This window comes from Berghia stephanieae, chromosome 14, assembly GCF_034508935.2.
Source record: "Berghia stephanieae isolate SIO BIC M18660-M18661 chromosome 14, UCSD_Bste_1.3, whole genome shotgun sequence".
Lineage (NCBI taxonomy): Eukaryota > Metazoa > Mollusca > Gastropoda > Nudibranchia > Aeolidiidae > Berghia > Berghia stephanieae.
Genome location: NC_088373.1, coordinates 13,500,571 through 13,518,573, shown reverse-complemented (window position 1 = coordinate 13,518,573; position 18,003 = coordinate 13,500,571). Strand labels below are relative to the sequence as shown.

Below are 18,003 nucleotides of genomic sequence, written 5' to 3'. Positions count from 1 at the left end.
TACTACCATCATCATCATCACCATCATCATCATCATCATCACCATCATCATCATCATCATCATCACCATCATAATCATCATTATCATCATCATCACCATCATCATCATCACCATCATCATCATCATCATCAATAAATATCAGACTTAAAAATATTATCAATAACTACCATTCTCATCTATATTCTTCAACAGCTTCAGTGGTTATTCAGTCAGTCGAGTAACCACACCCAATCATACTTACCACCGGCTTAATGGCAAAAGCAAAGTAAAAAATGAACAAACAAACAACAACAAAAAACAGACACCAAATACAATATGAAGAACTATCACAACAAACCTTTCGCAACAAAAAAACCCCTAAAAACGACCATACAAATTAAATTCAGCTACAACTGTAACAAGTATACCCTTTATGACATAAACGCATTTAATTTTTTTTAAATTAATTAATTGATTAATTACTTAATCAAACCACAAACCAACGCTACGTGTTACCTAGTGAAGTAATAGGTTTTTTGTTGGAATTTACAAAATAATATTTTTGAAGAAGGCAGGGGAGGGGGGGGGGGGGGTTCTGTTGTTTTTTTGTTGTTTTTTTTGTTGTTTTTTTGTTTTTTTTTTTTTTTGTTTTTTCAAAAGTTGTGTTCCCATCATAAAGAATTTCCCCATACATATTCAAATTAGCTGATTATGTGGTGTTTACGTGATACGGCGTAGGGCGTTTGTAGCGAAAGGTCATTTGTAGTGATAGGATAAACATTAACAAACATAACAATAAAAGACACATTGAAATTAATATTTTAATAGCTAGAGCGCATAGAGCATGACCTAGTAATGGTCATGCGCTATACAAACGTTATATTATTATTATTATTATTATTATTATTATTATTATTATTATTATTATTATTATTATTATTATTATTATTATTATCATTAATATCATTATTTAATAATATTATTAATATGGTTAATGGTTATTTTAACGAGAAGGGACGGATTTGGTGCGAAATGTAAGAAAGAATGGTGGTGCCAAATCATTAGAGTGGATAATTAAATTGAAAAGTCGACAGATTGGGAAAGTTATGAAGAGGTTATAGTTATAGGGGGAGAATATTTTTTAAATATGGTTTGTAAAATGGTTAAACAATGTTTGGAGTTTGAGGAGAAAAAAGATTTGTTTTTCTAAAAAAAAAAAAAAAACACAAATAAAATACTCATTTAAAACGATGTTATGGAGAGTTAAATAAGTAAAAGGAAAGTTTCGAGCCCAAATACACACACACACACACACATACACATATATATATATATATATATATATATATATATATATATATATATTATATATATATATATATATGATTAATATATAAAGCGACGTTAATCTGCAACCAATAAAGGAATCGTAATTATAAACTATAAAACAAAAGCGTACAACATGCAGGGTGGTTAGATAGGAACTGCGAGTAACTTATTTACCAGTCTGGAAAGAAACTTTACTAAAGTCTCCGGTATGTAATGTCTAAGACAAATAAAAACGCAATTTAACTCACTCAATCCTAGAGATTTTTGCTACTTTTCAAAATTGGAAAAAAATGTATTAAGAATGAGCATGTGCATAGATAGTTTTATTCAATTAGCATTAACATGAAAAAAAAATTAAGAACACTAGCTTTGATACTACGCGGTAAAAGTAACCTGGCTATATACTACGGATATAGTCGGTATTAGGGTTGAGTGACTTAGACCAATGCAACAAATTGCTCATCACAGCAATGGTGTGTAATCAGTGCCCAGACTTGTAAATAAGTATCCGCAGCAGAAGACAACACACACAAACAATATAATGGATAAATGAGAATACAAAATGATATTATGTAAAAACAAAAAAAGAAAAAGGGAGATAAGCAAGTCTTCGATGCATATAGAGATATTGATAAATGAATAAAGAAAAGGCAAAAATTGTTGATGCACATCTGTGTAAGTGTAGATATCATTCTAGTATTCATGTGTCATTTTATGCTGTGTAATGAGAGGACAATCATGTGCATATTAATATTATGACCTCTTGTTCCGAACTTTGCTTTCTGGTCGAGAGTTTTTTTTTTGTTTTTGTTTTTGTGATCCTGTAAAATCCATGTCATTCATCCATTTCGTCGTCGTCATCTTCTTCTTTTCCTCCTTCTCCTCCTCCTCTTCCTCCCCCCCCCCCCCCCTTCCCCACCCCTCTAATCCTCACTGCAATTGTTCCGAACAGTTTTCTCACTTTCCTTTTTTCCTTTTTTTTATCTCACATTAATTTATGTTGTCATTAATTTTGTATGAATTAATGGCGAAAGCCTAAGATTGAATAAACTTTGAAACTTTCTCTCCCGACTATACAATGGGAATCCGACGTGAAAGTCTACAAAAAACTGCCTGTACAATGAATAAATAACGTAAAAGTCGAGTTTTTAAAAAAAATCACGTATCTATCTAACTGCAAAACAAAAATCTCCCAATGGATTGTTCAAGTTTCACGACATTTCTTATAACCTGAAATAAACGTGGATTATGGGAAAGAGCCCTATATATTCACTTTTGCACTTATGGCTTTTAATTTTTTTATTTTTTTATTTTTTTTGTCTTCGTTATTTTATTTTTTTTTGACAAGTTATTTTAATCGATATATCTATAATGAAATATAAGTTTTCGTCTGAAACGTTTTTTAAAAAAAAACGTTTTGTCAATGCATGTCGACGGTATTCTGCTTTCTACCATTTGTTGAGCATAAACAATCAATTTAGGTAAGACACAGACCCATCGAACGACAAGCCAATAATATCACGCAAATCATTTTTTTAAAGCAATACAAAGGCAATGTCTGCTCTTTTTTTTTTTTTTTTTTTTTTGGGGGGGGGGGGGGGGGGGTAAAACAAAGACATAAATTTAAGCTCAAAACGCAAGACAATTCGATTTGTTTTTAAAAATCGAAAAACGAAGAAGCATCAAGAACTGAAAGGCGAACATCTACGAGCTCTTATCTGCAGGTCTGATAACCCAGTTCCTTATGGACTCATTGGTTGTTATGGAAATCTCCAAAACAAAGAGACGCAAAATATTGTCCATTACAACAATATTAAACTGGGCCCACAAATTGGTTCGGATGTCAGACCTGCAAATATGTACACGTCGGCAAACATCTTTGTTTCAAAATGATGATTTAACATCAAAATGAAACATATACTACTTATAAAAAATGAGCACTTTGCGCACGATATTTGTTAAGGACGTATAGATAGAAAGAAGATGACATCACTCAGGCCTTTGTTATTGTTTTATGCCATCCGTGTTTATGAGTACTTTTCATAAAACTGTATTAACCAGACTATAGATAGAACAAAGATGACATCATTCAGGCCTTTATTATTGTTTTTTGTCATCCGCGGTTAAGAGTAATTCTCACAAAACTGTATTAACCAGACTATAAACATTCAACGTTACACATAGTTTTGTGTGTAGGTCCGTTATACTCCCGAATGGTAATGTCGTGCGATTCTTTACCAAGAGCACACTATCTATATCATAAAGAATCCATCAAGCAAATGCCAAATATGAACAGCTGATACTAATACCACCCATATTCTGACGTAGCTAGTGTGGAAACCCCGTCCTTTAAATATTGTTCGGTTAAAATGACCCTCATCTCGGGGAGAAAAAAAAACCCCAAAAAACATACTCTCAAACCTGGGACTTCGCAGGTTTGTTTTTTTTTGCCAAGATGAGGGGTTATTTTAATCGATCGATATTAATTTTGAAGAACGAGATTTTTGGGCAAAATTTTAAATATGTCTGTTTCTGGGTTGTTTGTTTGTTTGTTTTTTTTTCCCCAGGGAACGATGTCCAATGATGTGGGGGCCTGGACATAGGATCCCCAGCAACAGGTTCGATCGCAAAAATGTATCCACAATACCATTTCGCTCATTTATCACGCTTATTAAGAAAGAAGAAGAAGAAGAAGAAGAAGAAGAAGAAGAAGAAGAAGAAGAAGAAGAAGAAGAAGAAGAAGAAGAAGAAGAAGAAGAAGAAGAAGAAGAAGAAGAAGAAGAAGAAGAAGAAGAAGGGAGAAGAAGAAGAAGAAAAAGAAGAAGAAGAAGAAGAAGAAGAAGAAGCAGAAGAAGAGAAGATCACACAGAAATGGCTAAAGCTTTAAATACAGGAGCTGAAATAAGACGAGATGTATATGATAATCGATTATAAATATGTAGCGATAAAGCGCCTGTGTTTCGCCCACCTGCGGAACAGCTCTTAAAACATCCACATACGACATTCCAATTGTGCATTATGATATCTTTCGCCAAAATTTCTTTCTATAATTAGACAATGATGTCATTGACTCCTATCTTATTTTCTAAATAATCACAACATCAATTCACGGACAGTTTGAAGAATTCCACATTCATAGCCTCGACTAGTCCGATATATCGGTGTTACACTGCATTATAGACCGCACTCACTACTTTCACTTTCATTGTTTGACAGTCCGGCTATAAGTACGCCCTCTGCCTGGTTCTTGCTGACCGTGTTGTTTTTTCAATGGAAACCATGGTATCGATATGAGTAAAGAGTCCAAGGACACGTCTTTGCGACGCCCAAATATGGGCATATAAAATCGGATGGTTTTAACCCGAGAATAAGCATGTCGATCGTAAGCGCATGGCACACGTTTTCCTTGTACTAAAGGTCTGAAATTCGGAGCCCCCTTCTCTCCCCCCCCCCCCCCCCGCCACACACAGCTGTAAACTAGCGGGGGGGGGGGGGAGGGGGGGGCTTTGGCAAACATATTGTTCTAGAGCTCAACAGGCTGCATGTTCAGTCCTATGAGTTATATGTACGGTGCTCCACCATCATTACTTCTTTTTTTTTTTTAACTGTAAAGGGCTAAAAACATAATGTATCTCAAGGATGACCATTAATATAAAGGCACCGATTTTTTTTTTCTTTATGTATGTCCTGTTTGGCTCTGTGGCTTGGCTTGTCGCAAATGTCAAGCAAAGTTAAACGCGGTGAGTGGCATGGATAAGTTAAGGCATCGTGTAAAATTCTGATCTCGACGTCGTGGCCTAGGGTAAGACACTTTATATGCACATTACTCCAATCGACTCAGTTGTGAATGAGCACCAGGCTTTAAGCAGTAAGACACAATACTAAACACACAATTTTTCGGATTCAGACCGCTTCTCAAGCCAATATCAATTGTAGCTATGGATAGTTCGAAGATGACGTCAATCTGGTCTTTGTTATTGTTTTTGCCATCCGCGTTTATGAGTACTTCTCACTAAAACGGTATTAACCAGACTATAAACGTTCATGGTTACACAGAAATTTGTGTGTTGGTCCGTTATACTTCCGGATGGCAATGTCATGAGCTTCTTAGCCAAGCGCATACTATCTATAATGTTGTTATATCACGATAAATCCATAGGGATGGCGGAAAGGTTTGCGGCGAGTCTAGTCGGGAACTAGCAAGAAACTGTCCGCCGTCTTTCTGGGTATATTATGTCTCCTATTAGACGTGTCGAGAACCGTTCTGCCGCCTTTATTTGGACATTTCCACGACTACACCTGCCGTGAATCTTTTTGCGGTCTTTCTGGGTATTTCCCCCGAATAGACGTACCGAGAACCTTATCGCCGTCTTTCTGGGTATTTCCCCCGACTAGATGTACCGAGAACCTTATCGCCGTCTTTCTGGGTATTTCCCCCGACTAGACGTACCGAGAACCTTATCGCCGTCTTTCTGGGTATTTCCCCCGACTAGATGTACCGAGAACCTTATCACCGTCTTTCTGGGTATTTCCCCCGACTAGATGTACCGAGAACCTTATCACCGTCTTTCTGGGTATTTCCCCCGACTAGACGTACCGAGAACCTTATCGCCGTCTTTCTGGGTATTTCCCCTCGACTAAACGTACCGAGCACCTTATCGCCGTCTTCCTGGGTATCACTCTTGACTGGACGTTAAGTAATCCTTTCAGTCACTATTCTGGGCATTTCCCCGATTAGATGTAACGAGAACATTTCCGTCGTCTTTATGGGTATTTTCCCAGCTGGAAGTACCGCGACCCTTTTCACCGTCTTTCGGGTATTTCTCCAACTGGAAGTGCCGCTTACCTTTACTCCGTCTTTCGGGTATTTCCCCAAATGGAAGTACCGCGAACAGTTTCAAAGTCTTTCGAAAATTTTCACAAATTGGAAATGCCGCGAACCGTTTCGCCGTCCTTCTGGGGTGATTCCCCGACAGGACGTGCCGTGAACCTTTTTGCCGTCTTTCTGCGTATTTTCCTTGACTGGACATGCCACGAGCGTTTTCGGCGTTTTCTATTTCCCCGACTGGACGTGCTGCTAATCTTTTCGGTGTCTTTCTGGACATTTCCCGGACTGGACGTCCTTTTCCGCTTCCTTCTGGATATTTCCCAAACCGGGCGTGGGAGAATCTTTACGAGGTCTGCTCAGTACATAATTTTACGTCCCTGACAAGACTGAAAACCGTTCCACCGTCTTTCTGGGTAAATACCCTTACCAACTGGACATGCCAGGAACCTTACGCCGTGTATTAACGTTTTTACCATTGGCTGAAGAAGGGTTTTAACCCTCTCCTTACCAACTATAGGAAAATCGTCACATTCGTTACGATACAACCAACATTTTTCTTATTCAAATTCCTCTTGTACTTCATAAAATGTAAAGAAAATGAAGAGTGTGTTATAGAGCATGTTTTGCTTAAGAAATTATTTTTCGCAAGAACTTACTGCTATTGTGTTTGAGTAATAAAATAATATATCTTTGTGTTAGTCGGGTGTGACATTTTGGGGAAAATCTTGAAAATGGATGGTAAGGAGAGAATTAAGCCTGGAAAGTGTTAAATATCGTATTGCTTGTTTTTTGTGTGTGTTTTTTTTAAAACTGATATATGTAATCAGTTTTGTATATAACTTTTTTATAATCCACAGCTTTAAGCAGCTTAGTAATCTCTGTGTTGACACGATTATTGTTTCGGGCGTTCTTCACATTCAAAGCAAGAGATTGGTCGGGATATTGTAAATAAGAAATAAAATTATGCATCCAATCAACCGGGTATGTTGAGAAAATATGTCTATAGAGTCTTTTCCAAGGACGCGAACCAGGAATGTTTTGTTTGTTTTTAAGGGTTTTACGGCGCTTGCAACACATTTAGGTCATATAAGCGCCAGTAATAAAGGAAGAAAATGGGATATTAAATAGTTCTAAAATTACAATTAAAGCGCCCAACAAATGGGAAGACAATGGGGAATTAGTTCAAATAAGGAACAGGTCTAGATTCCGAGAGTACACGTTTGACTGTATCACTCCCAGCCATGGTATCTGGCCACGACCAGGACAAAACAAAGTAATCTCATTCCAAGGCAAAGACAGAAAGCATGTTGGAAAACACATATAGGAGGATAGAAGACACAGTAGTAGGTGCCTCCCTGCCCACTATGGGAGGTCAGGAACCCCACCCAGTCGAAACCAGGGGCGTACAGGTCACAAGCTGCGTCATAACTTTACAGCATAGGGGCGCACTTTACTTTAAAGTCTTCCTATAAATTTCATTGCACAAAAATATAGTATAAAACTGAACATCGTATCTAGGAATTATTCTGCGCTTGTTTTCAATGTCGTATTAAAAAGACTAGAAGCGCTCAAACGAAAAAAAAATGGAGCTTTTTATATAGCGCAATATCCACGAAATGTGCTCAAAGCGCTGAACAAGGGGTTCCTGGCCAACAGCAACACGTAACATACAGAACGATACAGGACGCCTGCTGGCGATATTACAATTTTTCCGACAAAGACAACGCTGTTGACGGCCAGATACTCATTTTACACTTGAGTACGGTGAGAGAATGTGAGTAAAGAGTCTTTTCCAAGGACTCAACTATGCGCCGAGCGAGGCTCGAACCCAAGACCTTCTGATCCGAAATCGAGTGTCATATCACAAGACCACATAGCCGCACGCTAGACAAGAAGACGATCAGGACAAGAGCTTATATGCGCTTACTGCGCTTGCAAGCGCTCAAACAAAAACACAAACAAAAAATAAAACAACAAAAAAAGTAGGACGAAGGAATCGAACATAATAGGGAATGAGATTAGAGGAAGAGTAGCGTCCCTTGATTGGACGTCACCTTACAGAGAGAACGTCAATTTGGTTTTGAAGTGTCTCAAGCCGCTTTCACCAGAAGCGAGGACGAGAGACGCATGCGCACAACCAACATGACGTTCTCTCTCTAATAACTTTTCCGCCGGTGACGTCACAGACTATGGGTGACGTCCAATCAAGGGACGCTACTTTTCCGCTAATCTCATTCCCTATTGAAGTAGGAAAGAGAGGTAGATTCCAAGAACAATTGATCGGAATGTCTTGTCTGAGATCAGCCATACATACTAAAGTGTTAATCCAGACGCACACACGGGATCTCCACCAGAGACAACAAAATCACCACGACCCTTAAGTTCCTCGTTTTTCTATTTCTTATTGTCCCTATCGGTTTTTAAAAAAAAGTGAACAATCAACTGTCAAAAGGATTGGAACAAAATTGAGTATAACCGCTGCATAAAAGAACATAACGCAGACTGTTTCGGGCTCATAATAAATCTTCTTCAGCCTAAAACAAAAGCAATTGAAACGGTATGAAATACTACCCGTAAATTAAATCAAGGTAGACGGGGTAGTAAAGATCTCTAAACGCCCAGACAGAATAAACGAAGGCTGAAGAGGGGTTTGGACCCGAAACGTTCCGTGTACAATTTTTTAATTTGTTTGTTTGTTGAAGCTGTTATATTCATTTTATTGAATACTATTGAGAGGTTTTACGGTATTTTGCGTCACTTGCATTTTTTCTAAACAACGAAATTCGATAATATAACAGTGAACAAGAAATAAAAGTTTACCTATAAAACAGCTGATCTGACAGCTTAGTTTTAAAAAGCTCCACGGCGCTTGTAAAAATGTCAACGTCTCATGAAAAGGTCTGGTCGGTCAACTTAGCACGATGTTTCCACAATGCATACTCTAGAAATGATCCCTAACAGTATGGTAAAGGAAAGATCGTTGCCACATCGTTCAAGACAGTAAGGATAGATTTAGAGTTAACTCGCTCAATCCTAGAGATTTTTGATACTTTTCAAAATTATTAGAAAAAAATGTATTAAAAATGAGCATGTAGATCGATAGTTTTATTCAACTACCATTAACATGTAAAAATTAAGACCATTAGGTTTGATACTACGCCTATAATTTGTCTCAGAAAAATGTACTAAATAGGCATGGGCTAAAAGTAACCCTGGGTATACTACGGATATAGTCGGTGTTAGGGTTGAGTGAGTTAAGTGTCTGCAACACGAGTGCCTACCAAAAACAAATATTAAAAAATCAAGACTAAATAGAGAAAAGAAAAATCACTTAACAAAAGAACCAACGTTTTGGGGATATTTTTTTTTCAATTTTTTTATAACTTTCTCACATTGACCAGAAACATTCTGTAAAAAAAGCAATAATAATAATGATAATAATAATATATGTACATGCCATGACTTTTAAAAAAAAAAGTAGAAAAAAAAAACGTAACCAAAACATTAAAAAAAAAACCAAACGAAACAATTTTTCTTTTTAATGAATCAACTACTGATAAACAAACAAGACCAATCATTAAGGGATATAACATTTTTGGAACAAGTAATAATAGAATAATAATCTTAATCATAATAATGAGTGTAATAAGGTCGCCGCATTGTGGTGTATTCATTAATAAGAAGAGACAGACAGAGAGGACAAGAAAAATTAATATGAATTAAGTAGATCAAAAGTGCTGCCACTAATTATGATTAATTGACATTGAAAAAAAAAAAGAATAACAGCAATCAATTAATTGAATTAATACGAATCAATATCTAAAGTATTCTACTTCAACTAAAAAGCTGTGATTAAAAAAAAAAAATTAAAAAAAAGATTGAGGGATTGCAAGGGGGGAGGGGGCGCGGGTGGGGCGCGAGGAATAATAGAGATGTGGGTTACATACATAGTGTGCGTGCAACCTTTCATTATGTTTATGTTTTTGTTGTTACTCTCTTTTTGACCGGGATAGGTAAGGGGTGGGAAGTGAGGGAGTGAGTGAGGGGTGGGGGGAATTGGGGGAAGGATATTCGGGTTCGCCTATAAATGAGTATCAAATTTTAGATCATTAATAATCATAGATATCCTGATACCAATTCGTGGTTCACAAATTTTGGGCTTGATATATATTTTTATTTTTTCCTCCTGTAGAGTTCTTGAAACGATTAGTATCAGTACTTTGATCAAAGTAAATAATAAAAAAAAGAAAGAAATTAATTTAATATTTCTGATCCTTCTCATTTATTTCCCGAACCTTCGGGGAATTCAATGTCTTATACTCCCAACATATTTTTTTTCTTTTATATAAAAAGAAATGAAATCCTTGGTGCATGGTCAGCATAATATTGGTAAAACTACGCGAAACATGTTATAGGTTCTGATTATCTCCCCTTGCCATGACATGTGCGTGAAACAACAATACACGGTACATCCAAAGCATATCAGATAAATCGAAGAGTGTTGTTAAGTAGAGGGCATGTCCAAAATTGTAAATCATAAATCAATTCGTATTACTAATTAGGCTGGCCCAACAGACTCGTCAAATTCTTTATGTTTGTTTTGGTGAAATTTGAGTTTTTTCAAAATATAATGGAAGTATATAGAAGTATGTGGAAGTAGTTAACAAAATGAGTATCTAGCTGCGTTGTTCAAAACATGAATCCATTATTTCGTTTCTCTTTTTTTCTAAGATTTGAGACTATTAATTTTAGATCATGTCAGTACCACCACCGTGTCAAAGAAGATCTCAATCTACTTGGTATCTTGAAATAGATCTTTTTGCTTGCGGAGACCCATGTCAAATATTATTCTGAGGATAAATGCCGACTGATGAAATGAAAGACGTGGAAACGTTCGTTTCAATATATATATATATATATATATATATATATATATATATATATATATATATATATATATATATATATATATATATATATATATATATATATTGGCAGAAGAAGGGTCTTGAGCTCGAAACGTTCCATGTTCGGTGTTTTGTTCTTTTTCGAAGCTGTTATTTATTCATTTTTGATCTTTACCTTTTACAATCCGCAGCTTAGTTATCCCTTTTAAAAATATTGAGCGAGTCTGTTGCTGTCGGACCATCATAATTAGTTTAGCTTCCTTATAACGTGTGAAGATGGATCAGGGGCGGGGTTAGCGAAACAACACATTGTAGTGTGTATGACACGATAGGCAATATTATTGACGGATGTCTGAACACACGTGAGGTCGATGAGTGACAAAACTACCAACTTCACAAAATGACGAGATAAAACGAATACACTATAATTTGATTTGTACGCGGTTCAGAGAAAAATAATGGCCCAGTAACGGTTTACTGTGAATGATAGAGATAATTGTTATAATGATGATGATAATGATAACAATAATAGACCAATCTTTATTATAGTTTTAAGAGGAGGTGGGGGGGGGGGGGGGGAGAGACAAATCTGAACACATCCTTGTTGAGTCGCGGGAATTAAAGAAGAAAAAAGTTCACATTAATTTGTTTTATTCTGACTCGATCTTATAAATTATATAAATGCATTCGTCTTCAATTAACAAAATATATATAAAGAAGAAAAAAGAAGAAATAAAATTAGCACATGTTTACGTCATAACGACATCTATTTTGGGATTTTCATTAAAACAAAACTTATTATGGATTTCGTTTTGCTGCAAAATAAACCGATAGAACATTCTAAATTACTCAAAAACCAGAAGAAATACAGGGACTTTGCGATGAACTTAACAATTCTTTTTAGAAGATAGAAAACGACAAAATAAAATATAATCAAATTCTGGATTCTGGATGACGTTACCATTACCAAACATACACAAATGAAAATTGTGAATAAAGAGAGTCAACGCGGGAATTGCGCGCCATTTCATGAACTTTGTGGGTATTAGGGACAAGAAAACCGCCAAATCACAAAATGGCAGCACGGTTACTAAAACAACATGAGTGGAATTCTACGATATCCCCCTTGCAAACATGACAAAAGATCATTGGTGATGTCATTACATAACGTGTCACTGGTATAGTACTAAAACAAATGAGTGAAAATACGTGGGGAAGATAATATAATAACTAAAAAAACAAAACAATGGAAGCGTGAGCAGTCACTACTGTTATATCAAAATTAGATTTGTTTGATGTTAGGGCGTTTTCTCATGAAACTTTCGACACTTTGAGGTCATATCAATATCAGTGCCCGGATAAAAGGAACATAGTAGGTCAAGATTTTTGAAGTTTAGGTTTTTAAGTGTTTTACGGCGTTTGCAACACATTTAGGTCATATCAGCGCCAGTAAAAAGGAAGACACTGGAATAGTCAAACTATCAGTGTACTTAGTTTGATATTCCCTAAATGTCTCATCAAGACACAACTAGTGCCAAAGACATTTTCGTCAACTTTGCTCTGCCTCATAGAAGCATACATCCAGATTTAGAAAATAAGGGGGAAAATATCCAATCTTTGACCAAACAGAATATTTTTTTTAATGGATGTTATAGCAGACACCTATTCTAACAGATCTGAATATGTCATACAATCGCCAATGGTTAAGAGAAATGAATTCTGAGGAGGATCCGTATGTCTTTGATCTTACCCCTCCTCCTTCAAACGAAGAACCCTTCTAGGATACAGTTAAGCAAAACCAAATCATCAATTCCATGACGAGACAGAGTACTGAGACCCACGAGATACGGAACATCAGAACAACAAGAGAGGGAAGATCATCGTTAGAATAGGGGGAGTCGGGCGAGAGAAAGAACCTTTCATAAGTTCGCGGTGTTGGATGGGAAAATATGACCTAGATGTCTAGAACCTTGCTCTTCTCCCTATAAATAATAAAAACCATTGGATAATTGTCAGCATTGCATGTTTGACAATGTCATGAAAAAAAAAAAATCAAATAATCAACGTATCAACAAAAATAAACACAAGAAAAAACGAGAAGCAGAACGCACGAGTCTGTAAAATGGAATGAATGCATGTCTATAGAACAACGATCAAACTAAACTGGAGCAATGGGACGATTCGGCTACGTCACGAATGGAGTGAGTACGCAATGATTACAATGGCTTCAATATACACAATATTTGACCATAACAAAAAATGGAATTATTACTAAACCTAACAATATAGAAGACGGGGTGGGAGTGGGGCGGTTGCGAAGTTTAAAAAAAAAAAAGAAAAAAAAAGCCAAAACTTTCCGAAACTAATTACAGACAGAACCATTATCTCATATAAATTATAACAAAACGATATGAAGTAAGGAAAACCAAATCAACTGACGAGCTAATAATCCTTTTCTCCATTAAAACTCGGGGTATATTTTTGAAAAAATCAATTTCTTTATTCATCTTGTCTTTCTATATTCAACTTGAGAGATCATTGCTTCTATTCTGACAGATTTTAAAAAAAAGACGATTGACAAATTAATACAGATAAAAAGGATTGATTAATGAAAATATCTCACAAGTTATAAATTTTAATGAAATAAAAACTTGATTTGATTTATGACTGGCTGTGAGATGTGGGGGAAAAGTGAACTAGAAGAACCATTTCAACAGTTTAACTACCGAGAGGGGGGGGGGACTAAAGACTTTTACAAATGTGAAATTTCCACTAACAAAAATAAGAATTTTGACATTTCATACAAATAAATCAAAAAATTTGAGCATTCCAACAAGCAAGATAAACAATTTCGACAATCCAACAATTGAGACATTTCTCGACAGTTGATCTAAGTGGTAAAGAATAAACGACAACCTTCACTGTCAAATGCCATCGTATATTCAATCAGCACCAATCAGCACAGACTACCTTAATTGTCAAATGCCACCGTATATTCAATCAGCACAGACTACCTTAACTGTCAAATGCCACCGTATATTCACTCAGCACCAAACAGCACAGACTACCTTAATTGTCAAATGCCATCGTATATTCACTCAGCACAGACTAACTTAACTGTCAAATGCCACCGTATATTCAATCAGCACAGACTACCTTAACTGTCAAATGCCACCGTATATTCACTCAGCACCAAACAGCACAGACTACCTTAATTGTCAAATGCCATCGTATATTCACTCAGCACAGACTACCTTAACTGTCAAATGCCACCGTATATTCAATCAGCACAGACTACCTTAACTGTCAAATGCCACCGTATATTCAATCAGCACAGACTACCTTAATTGTCAAATGCCACCGTATATTCAATCAGCACAGACTACCTTAATTGTCAAATGCCACCGTATATTCAATCGGCAAAGACTACCTTAACTGTCAAATGCCACCGTATATTCAATCAACACCGACTACCTCAACTGTCAAATGCCATCGTATATTCAATCAGCACATACTGCCTTAACTGTCAAATGCCACCGTATATTCAGTCAGCACCGACTACCTCAACTGACAAATGCCACCGTATATTCAAGCAGCACAGACTACCTCAACTGTCAAATGCCATCGTATATTCAATCAGCACAGACTACCTTAACTGTCAAATGCCACCGTATATTCAATCAGCACAGACTATCTTAACTGTCAAATGCCATCGCATATTCAATCAGCACAGACTACCTTAACTGTCAAATGCCACCGTATATTCACTCGGCACCGACTACCTCAACTGTCAAATGCCATCGTATATTCAATCAGATATTAAATGAGAAAGAGACATTTTCACAACACTCCTTTATATAAAAATTTGAGAGCTGGCCTTAAAAACTAAGGAATTTGCTCAATTCATATAGATCTACATAAAGTTGATGCAGATTTAACATTAAAATATGTATTTAAAAAAAAACAAAAAAAAAAAAAAAAAAAAAACCAACCAATTTATTGTTAATTAAACTGGACTAACTTTCACAATAACTCGGAACATTTTTAATTCAATCTGCCTCATAATTCTTCCAGTTTACCTTTCGTAACATCAACAATAAAGAGTTTTTAATACCAAAGTGAAAACAACTCTAAACGCAGAGAAATGTTTAGTTTCCATGAAAGGGGTAGAGAGGGGAAGCAAGCATCATAACAATGATAATATTAATGATAATAACATGAAAATAATAAATACATCGATGACAAAGTCTTTATCAATGAGCGAATGGAATAATTGGTACGGACACACAAGGTCACAGTCCAAGGTCCAACTCTCCATTGATTAAAAATCAAGTATAACCATTGGTCACGTGTGAATAACAATAGTAGTAATAATAAATGTAAAACAGTACTCGCTGGACTCCAGCACGCCGAATTACACTACAATCTGTTATACGGCGGCACGCTCGAAATAAATGACAGATTTTTTAATAGGTCACGGTGAATGACATAATCAGTCGGATGGTGAAAAGGTTTGAATTGAGATATTGCCAAGTTTAGTTAGAAGGTCAATTTTTATCAAAAATGAGTTCTTGACATAAATGATTAAATCATCCCTTTGTTTTTATTTTACATATTCGGGAAATATCAAAGCTTAATTTCACTTTTTTTTCTCACAAATATATGTAAATGTTGCTGCTCGAAGCTCGAAGATAAAGGGGAAACCCGAAACGTTCATTTGATCTGTTTTTGTAATTAAATTGAAGCTTACATTCAATTTCACATTATTATTTATTTCTTTTTTTTTTTTTACAGCAAGTCAAGTTGAAAAAGTATGAAATTTGAGAAATGTTGCTGAATACCTTTCGCATACATCTGACCACAACTTCATGAAAAATCACCCGATTTACTTCAAATAAAGATCAAAATGCTCTGGTGAGCATATTCTTTCAAAAAATGCAAATCCAAAAAATGTTCACCTTCCGATTCGATCACAAGACGTCTCATGATCGTCCGTCAAAGCATTAATTAATGTGTTTCCTTCCCAAGACGTCTCATGATCGTCCGTCAAAGCATTAATTAATGTGTTTCCTTCCCAAGACGTCTCATGATCGTCCGTCAAAGCATTAATTAATGTGTTTCCTTGCCTTCCTAACTTACAACGAATCACGGCCGCGCAAAAGCAATCCTCGATAAAGGACTTTTTCGTCAAAAATAATTAAGAACGAACTGGTCCTAATTTTCCCATTACTTTGGCTTATTGTCTTTTTCTTCCCTGTATCTAAAAAAAATTATGTTTTAAAAAAAAAAAAATTTTAATCTTTAAACATAAGAAAGTAAAAATACAAAAAGAAACAACATCAAATACACAAAAAAAAAAACAAATAAATAAATAAATGTCAAATCGAGCCCATAAGTCATAAAAACCAGTCTCCTAATGAAGCAGTACCGCTGATAGGGGAGTTAAAGCGGGAAATAATACTTGAATAACTAGCACACTTTTTAACTTCTCCCGAGAGCGAGAGCGTGCTACAATCCAGCGAGTACTGTACAAGCAAACCATATACGCGGCGGAATAGAGTACATTCATACTTTTAATTTAAGCCTCATTCTGTCTTCTTCATACCTACAGGTTCCAAATCAATTCAACACAGTCACTCACTCCAATCACGAACAAATCGGCAATTTCTATTATCATTATCATTATGACATTTACACGAAATAAAAGCACACCAATATTATTTTTTTTGTTTGTTTGTTTGTTTGAACCGTTGATAAAATTAATTGCACAAATCATAATGATGATGGTGATGATGATGAATGAGGGTGGTGGGTAGGGGGAGGGAGAATGGTAATTGTAGTGACGCTGATAAGGATGAGCATGACGATGATGAGAAAGAAAGAATAAAAAAAGGAAAAAGCATTGAAAATACATGATATTGTATATTATGGTATATCATTACACTTACACACCGTTATGATTTCATGATTTATTACCATCATTGGTATGACAAAACAATGACATTCACAACTAAAAGCATGACCAAAAAAAAAAAAAATCTCATTCGTATTGAATGTTACATTGATCTGATACAATACGGGGAATTTGAACATTTCATCAACTGAACAGTTCCAGACCAAACTAAATAGCTCCAATTTTATTATTTCGTTAGGGTTTTTTTTTAATTCATTTATTTACTTCATGACTTATATATTTATGGGCCATCTTTTGGAAGAGAACAGACGAATCTCTATCCTTTTAGAAAGGACAATAATAATAATATAAAAGTTATAAAACATAAAATATTTCAATGACTGCCCGGGCTGGTCTACCAGAGAGTGTGTCCAGTTTTGGAATGGAACCGTTCAATTGTTTATTCTAAGGGATAAAATCAAGTCGTCACATTTTCTCGTATGATCATTATAATAATAGATTTGTTGTAAATGTTTTTTTTTTTGTTTTGTTTTTTTGTTTTTTGTTTGGCAAAACTATAACAAGCACTGTAAAAACAAATGTTATGCCACAGTTTTATCTAACAATTATCGAAATTCAAGATGTGAAAAGAAACCTGACAATATCTTTTAAAAAAACAAACAAACAAACAAACAAACAAAACAAACAGAGAAAACAGAACTACTTTTTTTTAAAGTCTAGAGTTCACAACAGCACCAAGCATTTTAAAACCAGAATTAAGTCAATATAATAAAGAACCAACTTTTAATTATTTTTTTTTTTATCTTTTCGCAAAATTAATTATTTGATATCAAAAATAAATTAAACTGGTAACACATTATTAAACACGTTTCAAAAATACAAATTATAAATAAACGTTTATAAAATACCGGTAGTCTCGCAATTTTTCGAAGACGGGTTTGATTATTCATATATATTTTTCGTAAAAGGGTATCAAAATACGTTTAGATATGTGGATGTGATTATGACACTAAATTCTCCAAAGAACAAATTTAAAAAAAAACAAG

General features: G+C 35.4%; 1 protein-coding gene across 2 annotated transcripts in view; it reads right to left on the bottom strand.

Annotated features, from left to right (window-relative positions):
• The window catches only part of LOC144960107 (neural cell adhesion molecule 1-like), a 192,799-nt gene that overhangs the window by 5,108 nt on the left and 169,688 nt on the right, over positions 1–18,003 (bottom strand). The gene's annotated exons all lie outside the window — the stretch shown is intronic.